This window comes from Haliotis rufescens, unplaced genomic scaffold (genome assembly GCF_023055435.1).
Source record: "Haliotis rufescens isolate VD_foot unplaced genomic scaffold, xgHalRufe1.0.p SCAF_7, whole genome shotgun sequence".
In the NCBI taxonomy this organism is placed as follows: Eukaryota; Metazoa; Mollusca; class Gastropoda; order Lepetellida; family Haliotidae; genus Haliotis; species Haliotis rufescens.
In genome coordinates this window covers 40,864,613-40,877,256 of record NW_025964361.1, presented here as the reverse complement: position 1 = coordinate 40,877,256, position 12,644 = coordinate 40,864,613, and the positions used below count along the sequence as shown (strand labels likewise).

At 48.8% G+C, this 12,644-nt stretch overlaps 1 protein-coding gene across 8 annotated transcripts in view; it reads right to left on the bottom strand.

Annotated features, from left to right (window-relative positions):
* Positions 1-12,644, bottom strand: part of LOC124132657 (transient receptor potential-gamma protein-like) — a 383,698-nt gene that overhangs the window by 108,493 nt on the left and 262,561 nt on the right. Inside the window, exon 1 of one of the 8 annotated variants that reach the window (XM_046496668.2) lies at positions 899-1,168. The exons of the other annotated variants lie outside the window; for them this stretch is intronic. The gene's annotated coding sequence lies outside the window, so the exon portion shown is untranslated. Of the gene's footprint in view, positions 1-898; positions 1,169-12,644 lie in introns of those variants that run through there. 8 annotated transcript variants of the gene reach the window in all.

Sequence of the window (12,644 nt, the reverse complement as noted above, 5' to 3'; positions counted from 1 at the left end):
CTCCGAGGCTGACCAGTCCTTGTTTTAGCCCCTTAATGCCGAGCGCCAGGCAGGGTAACAACAAGTACCATCTTTTAACGTCTTTTGGTATCACCCCAGGGATCGAACCCCCAACCCTCTGCTCTCTGGTCCACTTGACCATAGAGATGGTCTCAAATATTTAATTGTGTGATGCTGTATTTGGTATAATGTATCAATAATGTGACTCTCAAACTAATACAAAGAGGAACATATACATGTACATGTCTTTTCTATTTCTAAGCAGTGAGTGAGTGACCTTTTAAACAGTATTCCAGTTATATCACAGTGCGTCAGCTAATGTGAAAGAAGAGCCCAAAGTGATGCAGGTCTCAGACATTTACCACTTTGGTGAAACCCACAAGCATGAGTATGGTGCTGACAGACCGAGAAACATCTATTTTGAAAGAAATACCATTATTTAACATAAGTAAGAAAATACTCCTACTCTTTCTGAAAACCCTCTTAATTGGTGAAATGAAAGTTTAATTATATGGGCATGATATCTGCAATATTTTTCTTATGTCCATCTTCACAAAACAAAGTTATCCAAATAACATAAAATGATTAATTAATGAAACATTATCTTCTGCCCATTTAATAGTTTTATGAAGTGAGTGAGTGAGTTGGGTTTAACGCCGCTTTTAACATTATTCCAGTTATATCACGGCATTGTTTTATGAAGACATAGGTAACACAGACAATACCTGTTAATAACATCATCTGCTGGAATTAATTCCAAGCAATAAATTTCTGTTAAAAGATTTTAATAAGATAGAAAAATATAACATTAAATCACATGATTATGTAAGAAATCACACTAAAATACAAATATTCTTCAATGAAAATATCTCTTCAAATCTCAAAGAAAGTGGCTTACCGTTTCTGCACTATCAACAGCTAGACTAGTTTACCATGGCGATTCCACACAAGCATAAACGGTAATTTCCTGATAATTTCCACAAACATGCAACCTCGGAATAAGCAAGGGACTTGCACCATGGTTCTAGAGAAGGGTACAATTATCCAGTAAAGCCATTACACAGGCATGTATAACACAGTCATTCAGATGGTGATATCCTCAGCAACAAGCAGCTCATCACTGCGAGCTGTAGAAACTGGCCCTCTGTGGAATCGGTACTTCAGTGTTCTCGCATCTGCTGCCAGCTTTAACGAGCCACCATCTCTTTGAAAATCTGATCCAATCACAAAATTGATCTTTTTTCAACAACTTGGTTCAAAGGTTGTTGAAGGGCTCTAGCAAGAGGAAAGTGAGCCTACAGATGGTGAAGCTGTAAAACAGACTTCATGAAAAAATACAGATTCAGTCAAAAGAAAAACTGATATCAACAGGCAGACTTGGTATATGTTTGTTTGTTTACAAAAACTCATCAAAACTAAAGCAATACACTCAATGCAAATATATAAGGCCTTTTCTTTTCAAAGGGGATGCGAGCCTACAGATAATTATGCTGTAAAAGAAACTTGTTGGAACAAAATACAGACATTCCAAAGATAGTGATTTCATCATGAATATTAGGTTTTGTTTGTTTTAATTGGAAAATTAAACTCAAGCTGGATGTTTTTTTCTTTTTTAAATGTCTGAATGTTGCATATACCACCCATGGATACTTTTATAAGAATGATGTTATTTTTCATGTTTTTCATTCCACGTTTTTTATTCAGAATGTTTATTTGTATGAAGATAGTGCCAGACTCTGACATCAATCTTCGTCAGAAATATGATGGATCACAATTTGCAGATATTTTCTTATTGAAATGCAAAATATCTCCGAGTTTACTGAGATGGATGGATCTATGTCAGACAGGTTCAGTGACACATCAGTAGGTGATGGTGGTGACACAGATCTATGTCAGACAGGTTCAGTGACACATCAGTAGGTGATGGTGGAGACACAGATCTATGTCAGACAGGTTCAGTGACACATCAGTAGGTGATGGTGGAGACACAGATCTATGTCAGACAGGTTCAGTGACACATCAGTAGATCATGGTGAAGACAGATCTATGTCAGCAGTGACACATCAGTAGGTCATGGTGGAGACACAGATCTATGTCAGACAGGTTCAGTGACACATCAGTAGGTCATGGTGGAGACACAGATCTATGTCAGACAGGTTCAGTGACACATCAGTAGGTGATGTTGGAGACACAGATCTATGTCAGACAGGTTCAGTGACACATCAGTAGGTGATGGTGGATACACAGATCTATGCCAGACAGGTTCAGTGACACATCAGTAGGTCATGGTGGAGACACAGATCTATGTCAGACAGGTTCAGTGACACATCAGTAGGTGATGTTGGAGACACAGATCTATGTCAGACAGGTTCAGTGACACATCAGTAGGTGATGGTGGATACACAGATCTATGCCAGACAGGTTCAGTGACACATCAGTAGGTCATGGTGGAGACACAGATCTATGTCAGACAGGTTCAGTGACACATCAGTAGGTCATGGTGGAGACACAGCTCTATGCCAGACAGGTTCATTGACACATCAGTAGGTCATGGTGAAGACAGATCTATGTCAGACAGGTTCAGTGACACATCAGTAGGTCATGGTGAAGACACAGATCTATGTCAGCAGTGACACATTAGAAGGTGATGGTGAAGACATAGATCTATGTCAGACAGGTTCAGTGACACATCAGTAGGTCATGGTTGAGATACAGATCTATGTCAGACAGGTTCAGTGACACATCAGTAAGGCATGGTGGAGACACAGATCTATGTCAGCAGTGACACATTAGAAGGTGATGGTGAAGACATAGATCTATGTCAGACAGGTTCAGTGACACATCAGTAGGTCATGATTGAGATACAGATCTATGTCAGACAGGTTCAGTGACACATCAGTAAGGCATGGTGGAGACACAGATCTATGCCAGACAGGTTCATTGACACATCAGTAGGTCATGGTGGAGACACAGATCTATGTCAGACAGGTTCATTGACACATCAGTAGGTCATGGTGGAGACACAGATCTATGTCAGACAGGTTCAGTGACACATCAGTAGGTCATGGTGAACACACAGATCTATGTCAGCAGTGACACATTAGAAGGTGATGGTGAAGACATAGATCTATGTCAGCAGTGACACATTAAAAGGTGATGGTGAAGACATAGATCTATGTCAGCAGTGACACATCAGTAGGAGTCTAGAAGTAGAGCGGCTGCCCTGAGAGCGTAAGGTCCGGGGCATGATCCCCTGCTACATCATACCAAAAGATGTTAAAAGATGGTACTTGTTGTCACCCTGACTGGCACTTGGCATTAAGGATCTAAAACAAGGACTGGTTGGCTTGGAGTCAGTATACTGTGCCTGAGTGGGGCATTCATGTTAAAACTGTTTGGTATCTCAGCAGGCTAGCACAATAAAATTGGCATTAGTCTGGACAAGTACAAGCAGCCACACACACACACACACTTGCGCCCAAGACTATTGCACTTTAAACCCCATTTCACCTCACCTCACGTGAAGGCATTATCAACAGGTACAAAACTATCAGCTAACATTGCTGACATTTCATCATCATTATACTCCACCACAACTATTAACAATAATGATATATATATCTAATATTCATAAGTCTCAAAATTAAATTCTGGAATAGGAATATATCTAGATTTAATTCTGCATATGAAAACCATAGGTTGTTCTTTGAATTGGTTTATACAGAAAGGATTTTCATTACATTCTTCAATAATTAATCCTGTATTATTGGTAATGATTATAATTATTACACTATCCATTCAAAATTCTTCATCTTAGGCACTTCTTACATTAGAAAATCCCTCCACCATCCCAACACTCCACCATCCCTACATCCCAACACTCCCATATCTGATGTCCTTCAAACATCAGTTAATCTTTCCACCATCCCAACACTCCACCATCCCAACTCTCCACCATCCCAACACTCCACCATCCCAACACTCCACCATCCCAGCACTCCACCATCCCAACACTCCACCATCCCAACACTCCACCATCCCAGCACTCCACCATCCCAACACTCCACCATCCCAACACTCCACCATCCCAACACTCCACCATCCCAACGCTCCCGTATCTGATGTCCTTCAAACATCAGTTAATCTCTCCACCATCCCAACACTCCACCATCCCAACACTCCACCATCCCAACACTCCACCATCCCAACTCTCCACCATCCCAACACTCCACCATCCCAGCACTCCACCATCCCAACACTCCACCATCCCAGCACTCCACCATCCCAACACTCCACCATCCCAACACTCCACCATCCCAACACTCCACCATCCCAACACTCCACCATCCCAACACTCCACCATTCCAACACTGCACCATCCCAACACTCCACCATCCCAACACTCCACCATCCCAACACTCCACCATCCCAACACTCCACCATTCCAACACTCCACCATCCCAACACTCCACCATCCCAACACTCCACCATCCCAACACTCCACCATCCCAACACTCCACCATCCCAACACTCCACCATCCCAACACTCCACCATCCCAACACTCCACCATCCCAACACTCCACCATCCCAACTCTCCACCATCCCAACACTCCACCATCCCAATGCTCCACCATCCCAACTCTCCACCATCCCAACACTCCACCATCCCAACACTCCACCATCCCAACACTCCACCATCCCAACACTCCACCATCCCAACTCTCCACCATCCCAGCACTCCACCATCCCAACACTCCACCATCCCAACACTCCACCATCCCAACACTCCACCATCCCAACACTCCACCATCCCAACTCTCCACCATCCCAACACTCCACCATCCCAACACTCCACCATCCCAACACTCCACCATCCCAACACTCCACCATCCCAACACTCCACCATCCCAACACTCCACCATCCCAACACTCCACCATCCCAACACTCCACCATCCCAACGCTCCCGTATCTGATGTCCTTCAAACATCAGTTAATCTCTCCACCATCCCAACACTCCACCATCCCAACACTCCACCATCCCAACACTCCACCATCTCAACACTCCACCATCCCAACACTCCACCATCCCAACACTCCACCATCCCAACACTCCACCATCCCAACACTCCACCATCCCAACACTCCACCATCCCAACACTCCACCATCCCAACGCTCCCGTATCTGATGTCCTTCAAACATCAGTTAATCTCTCCACCATCCCAACACTCCACCATCCCAACACTCCACCATCCCAACACTCCACCATCCCAACGCTCCCGTATCTGATGTCCTTCAAACATCAGTTAATCTCTCCACCATCCCAACACTCCACCATCCCAACACTCCACCATCCCAACACTCCACCATCCCAGCACTCCACCATCCCAACACTCCACCATCCCAACACTCCACCATCCCAACACTCCACCATCTCAACACTCCACCATCCCAACACTCCACCATCCCAACGCTCCCGTATCTGATGTCCTTCAAACATCAGTTAATCTCTCCACCATCCCAACACTCCACCATCCCAACACTCCACCATCCCAACACTCCACCATCCCAACGCTCCACCATCCCAACACTCCACCATCTCAACACTCCACCATCCCAACGCTCCCGTATCTGATGTCCTTCAAACATCAGTTAATCTCTCCACCATCCCAACACTCCACCATCCCAACACTCCACCATCCCAACGCTCCACCATCCCAACTCTCCACCATCCCAACACTCCACCATCCCAACACTCCACCATCCCAACGCTCCACCATCCCAACACTCCACCATCTCAACGCTCCACCATCCCAACTCTCCACCATCCCAACACTCCACCATCCCAACACTCCACCATCCCAACACTCCACCATCCCAGCACTCCACCATCCCAGCACTCCACCATCTCAACACTCCACCATCTCAACACTCCACCATCCCAACACTCCGCTATCCCAACACTCCACTATCTCAATACTCCACCATTTCAACACTCCACTATCTCAATACTCCACCATCCCAACACTCCACCATCCCAACACTCCACCATCCCAGCACTCCACCATCCCAACACTCCACCATCCCAACACTCCACCATCCCAACACTCCACCATCCCAGCACTCCACCATCCCAGCACTCCACCATCTCAACACTCCACCATCTCAACACTCCACCATCCCAACACTCCGCTATCCCAACACTCCACTATCTCAATACTCCACCATTTCAACACTCCACTATCTCAATACTCCACCATCCCAGCACTCCACCATCCCAACACTCCACCATCCCAACACTCCACCATCCCAACGCTCCGCTATCCCAACACTCCACTATCTCAATACTCCACCATCTCAACACTCCACCATCTCAACACTCCACCATCTCAACACTCCACCATCTCAACACTCCACCATCCCAACACTCCGCTATCCCAACACTCCACTATCTCAATACTCCACCATTTCAACACTCCACTATCTCAATACTCCACCATCCCAACGCTCCACCATCCCAACACTCCCGTATCTGATGTCCTTCAAACATCAGTTAATCTCTCCACCATCCCAACACTCATCCATCCCAACACTCCACCATCTCAACACTCCACCATCCCAATGCTCCACCATCCCAACAATCCCGTATCTGATGTCCTTCAAACATCAGTTAATCTCTCCACCATCCCAACACTCCGTTATCCCAACACTCCACCATCCCAGCACTCCACCATCCCAATGCTCCACCATCCCAACGCTCCACCATCCCAACACTCCCGTATCTGATGTCCTTCAAACATCAGTTAATCTCTCCACCATCCCAACACTCCACCATCCCAACACTCCACCATCCCAACACTCCACCATCCCAACACTCCACCATCCCAACACTCCACTATCTCAACACTCCACCATCCCAGCACTCCACCATCCCAACACTCCGCTATCCCAACACTCCACCATCCCAACGCTCCACCATCCCAAGGCTCTACCATCCCAAGGCTCCACCATCCCAAGGCTCCACCATCCCAACGCTCCACCATCCCAACGCTCCACCATCCCAACACTCCACCATCTCAACACTCCACCATCCCAGCACTCCACCATCCCAACACTCCACCATCCCAACACTCCACCATCCCAACACTCCACCATCCCAACACTCCACCATCCCAACACTCCACCATCCCAACACTCCACCATCCCAACACTCCACCATCCCAACACTCCACCATCCCAACACTCCACCATCCCAACACTCCACCATCCCAACTCTCCACCATCCCAACACTCCACCATCCCAGCACTCCACCATCCCAACACTCCACCATCCCAACACTCCACCATCTCAACACTCCACCATCTCAACACTCCACCATCTCAACTCTCCACCATCCCAACACTCCACCATCCCAGCACTCCACCATCTCAACACTCCACCATCCCAACACTCCACCATCTCAACACTCCACCATCCCAGCACTCCACCCACTCCACCATCCCAACACTCCACCATCCCAGCACTCCACCATCCCAGCACTCCACCATCCCAGCACTCCACCCACTCCACCATCCCAGCACTCCACCATCCCAGCACTCCACCCACTCCACCATCCCAACACTCCACCATCCCAACACTCCACCATCCCAATGCTCCACCATCCCAGCACTCCACCATCCCAACACTCCACTATCTCAATACTCCACCATCCCAACACTCCACCATCCCAACACTCCACCATCCCAACACTCCACCATCTCAACGCTCCACCATCTCAACACTCCACCATCCCAACACTCCACCATCTCAACACTCCACCATCCCAACACTCCACCATCCCAACACTCCACCATCCCAACACTCCACCATCCCAGCACTCCACCATCTCAACACTCCACCATCCCAACACTCCACCATCCCAACACTCCACCATCCCAGCACTCCACCATCCCAACACTCCACTATCTCAACACTCCACCATCCCAGCACTCCACCATCCCAACACTCCACCATCCCAGCACTCCACCATCCCAACACTCCACCATTCCAACACTGCACCATCCCAACACTCCACCATCCCAACACTCCACCATCCCAACACTCCACCATCCCAACACTCCACCATCCCAGCACTCCACCATCCCAACACTCCACCATTCCAACACTGCACCATCCCAACACTCCACCATCCCAACACTCCACCATCCCAACACTCCACCATTCCAACACTGCACCATCCCAACACTCCACCATCCCAACACTCCACTATCTCAACACTCCACCATCCCAACGCTCCACCATCCCAACACTCCACCATCCCAGCACTCCACCATCCCAACACTCCACCATCCCAACACTCCACCATCTCAACACTCCACCATCCCAACGCTCCACCATCCCAACACTCCACCATTCCAACACTGCACCATTCCAACACTGCACCATCCCAACACTCCACCATCCCAACACTCCACCATCCCAACACTCCACCATTCCAACACTGCACCATCCCAACACTCCACCATCCCAACACTCCACTATCTCAACACTCCACCATCCCAACGCTCCACCATCCCAACACTCCACCATCCCAGCACTCCACCATCCCAACACTCCACCATCCCAACACTCCACCATCTCAACACTCCACCATCCCAACGCTCCACCATCCCAACACTCCACCATTCCAACACTGCACCATTCCAACACTGCACCATCCCAACACTCCACCATCCCAACACTCCACCATCCCAACACTCCACCATCCCAACACTCCACCATCCCAACACTCCACCATTCCAACACTGCACCATCCCAACACTCCACCATCCCAACACTCCACCATCCCAACACTCCACCATTCCAACACTGCACCATCCCAACACTCCACCATCCCAACACTCCACTATCTCAACACTCCACCATCCCAACGCTCCACCATCCCAACACTCCACCATCCCAGCACTCCACCATCCCAACACTCCACCATCCCAACACTCCACCATCTCAACACTCCACCATCCCAACGCTCCACCATCCCAACACTCCACCATTCCAACACTGCACCATCCCAACACTCCACCATCCCAACACTCCACCATTCCAACACTCCACCATCCCAACACTCCACCATCCCAACACTCCACCATTCCAACACTGCACCATCCCAACACTCCACCATCCCAACACTCCACCATCCCAACACTCCACCATCCCAACGCTCCACCATCTCAACACTCCACCATCTCAACACTCCACCATCCCAACGCTCCACCATTCCAACACTGCACCATCCCAACACTCCACCATTCCAACACTCCACCATCCCAACACTCCACCATCCCAACACTCCACCATCCCAACACTGCACCATCCCAACACTCCACCATCCCAGCACTCCACCATCCCAACACTCCACCATCCCAACACTCCACCATCCCAACACTCCACCATCTCAACACTCCACCATTCCAACACTCCACCATTCCAACACTCCACCATCTCAACACTCCACCATTCCAACACTCCACCATCCCAGCACTCCACCATCCCAACACTCCACTATCTCAATACTCCACCATCCCAACACTCCACCATCCCAACACTCCACCATCTCAACACTCCACCATCCCAACGCTCCACCATTCCAACACTGCACCATCCCAACACTCCACTATCTCAATACTCCACCATCCCAACGCTCCACCATCCCAACACTCCACCATCCCAACACTCCACCATCCCAACACTCCACCATCCCAACACTCCACTATCTCAATACTCCACCATCCCAACGCTCCACCATCCCAACACTCCACCATCCCAACACTCCACCATCCCAACACTCCACCATCCCAACACTCCACTATCTCAATACTCCACCATCCCCACACTCCACTATCTCAATACTCCACCATCCCAGCACTCCACCATCCCAACACTCCACCATCTCAACGCTCCACCATCTCAACACTCCACCATCTCAACACTCCACCATCCCAACACTCCACCATCCCAACACTCCACCATCCCAACACTCCACCATCCCAGCACTCCGCTATCCCAACACTCCACCATCCCAACGCTCCACCATTCCAACACTGCACCATCCCAACACTCCACTATCTCAATACTCCACCATCCCAACGCTCCACCATCCCAACACTCCACCATCCCAATACTCCACTATCTCAATACTCCACCATCCCAACGCTCCACCATCCCAACGCTCCACCATCCCAACACTCCACCATCCCAACGCTCCACCATTCCAACACTGCACCATCCCAACACTCCCGTATCTGATGTCCTTCAAACATCAGTTAATCTCTCCACCATCCCAACACTCCACCATCCCAGCACTCCACCATCCCAATGCTCCACCATCCCAGCACTCCACCATCCCAATGCTCCACTATCCCAACGCTCCCGTATCTGATGTCCTTCAAATATCAGTTAATCTCTCCACCATCCCAACACTCCACCATCCCAACACTCCACCATCCCAACACTCCACCATCCCAACTCTCCACCATCCCAACACTCCACCATCCCAACACTCCACCATCCCAACACTCCACCATCCCAGCACTCCCGTATCTGATGTCCTTCAAATATCAGTTAATCTCTCCACCATCCCAACACTCCACCATCCCAACACTCCACTATCTCAACACTCCACCATCCCAGCACTCCACCATCCCAGCACTCCCGTATCTGATGTCCTTCAAATATCAGTTAATCTCTCCACCATCCCAACACTCCACCATCCCAACACTCCACCATCCCAACACTCCGTTATCCCAACACTCCCGTATCTGATGTCCTTCAAACATCAGTTAATCTCTCCACCATCCCAACACTCCACCATCCCAACACTCCACTATCTCAACACTCCACCATCCCAACACTCCACCATCCCAACACTCCACCATCCCAACACTCCACCATCCCAACACTCCACCATCCCAACGCTCCACCATCCCAACACTCCACCATCCCAGCACTCCACCATCTCAACACTCCACCATCCCAACACTCCACCATCCCAACACTCCACCATCCCAGCACTCCACCATCCCAGCACTCCACCATCCCAATGCTCCACCATCCCAACGCTCCCGTATCTGATGTCCTTCAAACATCAGTTAATCTCTCCACCATCCCAACACTCCACCATCCCAACACTCCACCATCCCAACACTCCGTTATCCCAACACTCCCGTATCTGATGTCCTTCAAACATCAGTTAATCTCTCCACCATCCCAACACTCCACCATCCCAACACTCCACTATCTCAACACTCCACCATCCCAACACTCCACCATCCCAGCACTCCACCATCCCAGCACTCCACCATCCCAACACTCCACCATCCCAGCACTCCACCATCCCAGCACTCCACCATCCCAATGCTCCACCATCCCAACACTCCGCTATCCGAACACTACACTATCCCAACACTCATCCATCCCAACACTCCACCATCCCAACACTCCCGTATCTGATGTCCTTCAAACATCAGTTAATCTCTCCACCATCCCAACACTCCACCATCTCAACGCTCCACCATCCCAACACTACACTATCCCAACGCTCCACCATCCCAACGCTCCACCATCCCAACGCTCCACCATCCCAACGCTCCACCATCCCAATGCTCCACCATCCCATCACTCCACCATCCCAAGACTCCACCATCCCAACGCTCCACCATCCCAACGCTCCACCATCCCAACGCTCATGCTTCTTCTGCCCTCCTATCATCAGCAGCCCCCTCCACTATCCCGGCAGTGCCTGTTCTGATATTGTATACCTTCTCTGTTGATGGCAAGGGTAAGTTGAGTATCAGGAGAACCTCCAACACTTGTATGCAATGCACATCAGCTGTCTCCCAGTGTAAGCAGAGCCTATGTAATGGCCACCGTGGTCATTACACAGACAGTTTTACATTTATTCCACCAAGTGTCCATCTGGTGTTTAGTTCACTATAACATTCCACAAATGATGGGAATTGTAAACAGACTCTGGCAGCAGACTGCTGCTGTCTATGTGTAGGGCTTACTGTATCTCCCAAACCATGTACATTTCACATTCCCCATGACACTTGCAACGTTAATGGTTATCTAAAGACCACGTACATTTCACATTCTCCATGATACTTGCAACGTTAATGGTTATCAAAAGACCACGTACAATCACATTCTCCATGACACTTGCAACGTTAATGGTTATCAAAAGACCACGTACAATCACATTCTCCATGACACTTGCAACGTTATTGGTTATCTAAAGACCAAGTACAATCACATTCTCCATGACACTTGCAACGTTAATGGTTATCGAAAGACCACGTACAATCACATTCTCCATGACACTTGCAACGTTAATGGTTATTTAAAGACCACGTACAATCACATTCTCCATGACACTTGCAACATTAATGGTTATCTAAAGACCAAGTACAATCACATTCTCCATGATACTTGCAACGTTAATGGTTATCTAAAGACCACGTACAATCACATTCTCCATGACACTTGCAACGTTAATGGTTATCAAAAGACCACATACAATCGAATTCTCCATGACACTTGCAACGTTAATGGTTATCTAAAGACCATGTACATTTCACATTCTCCA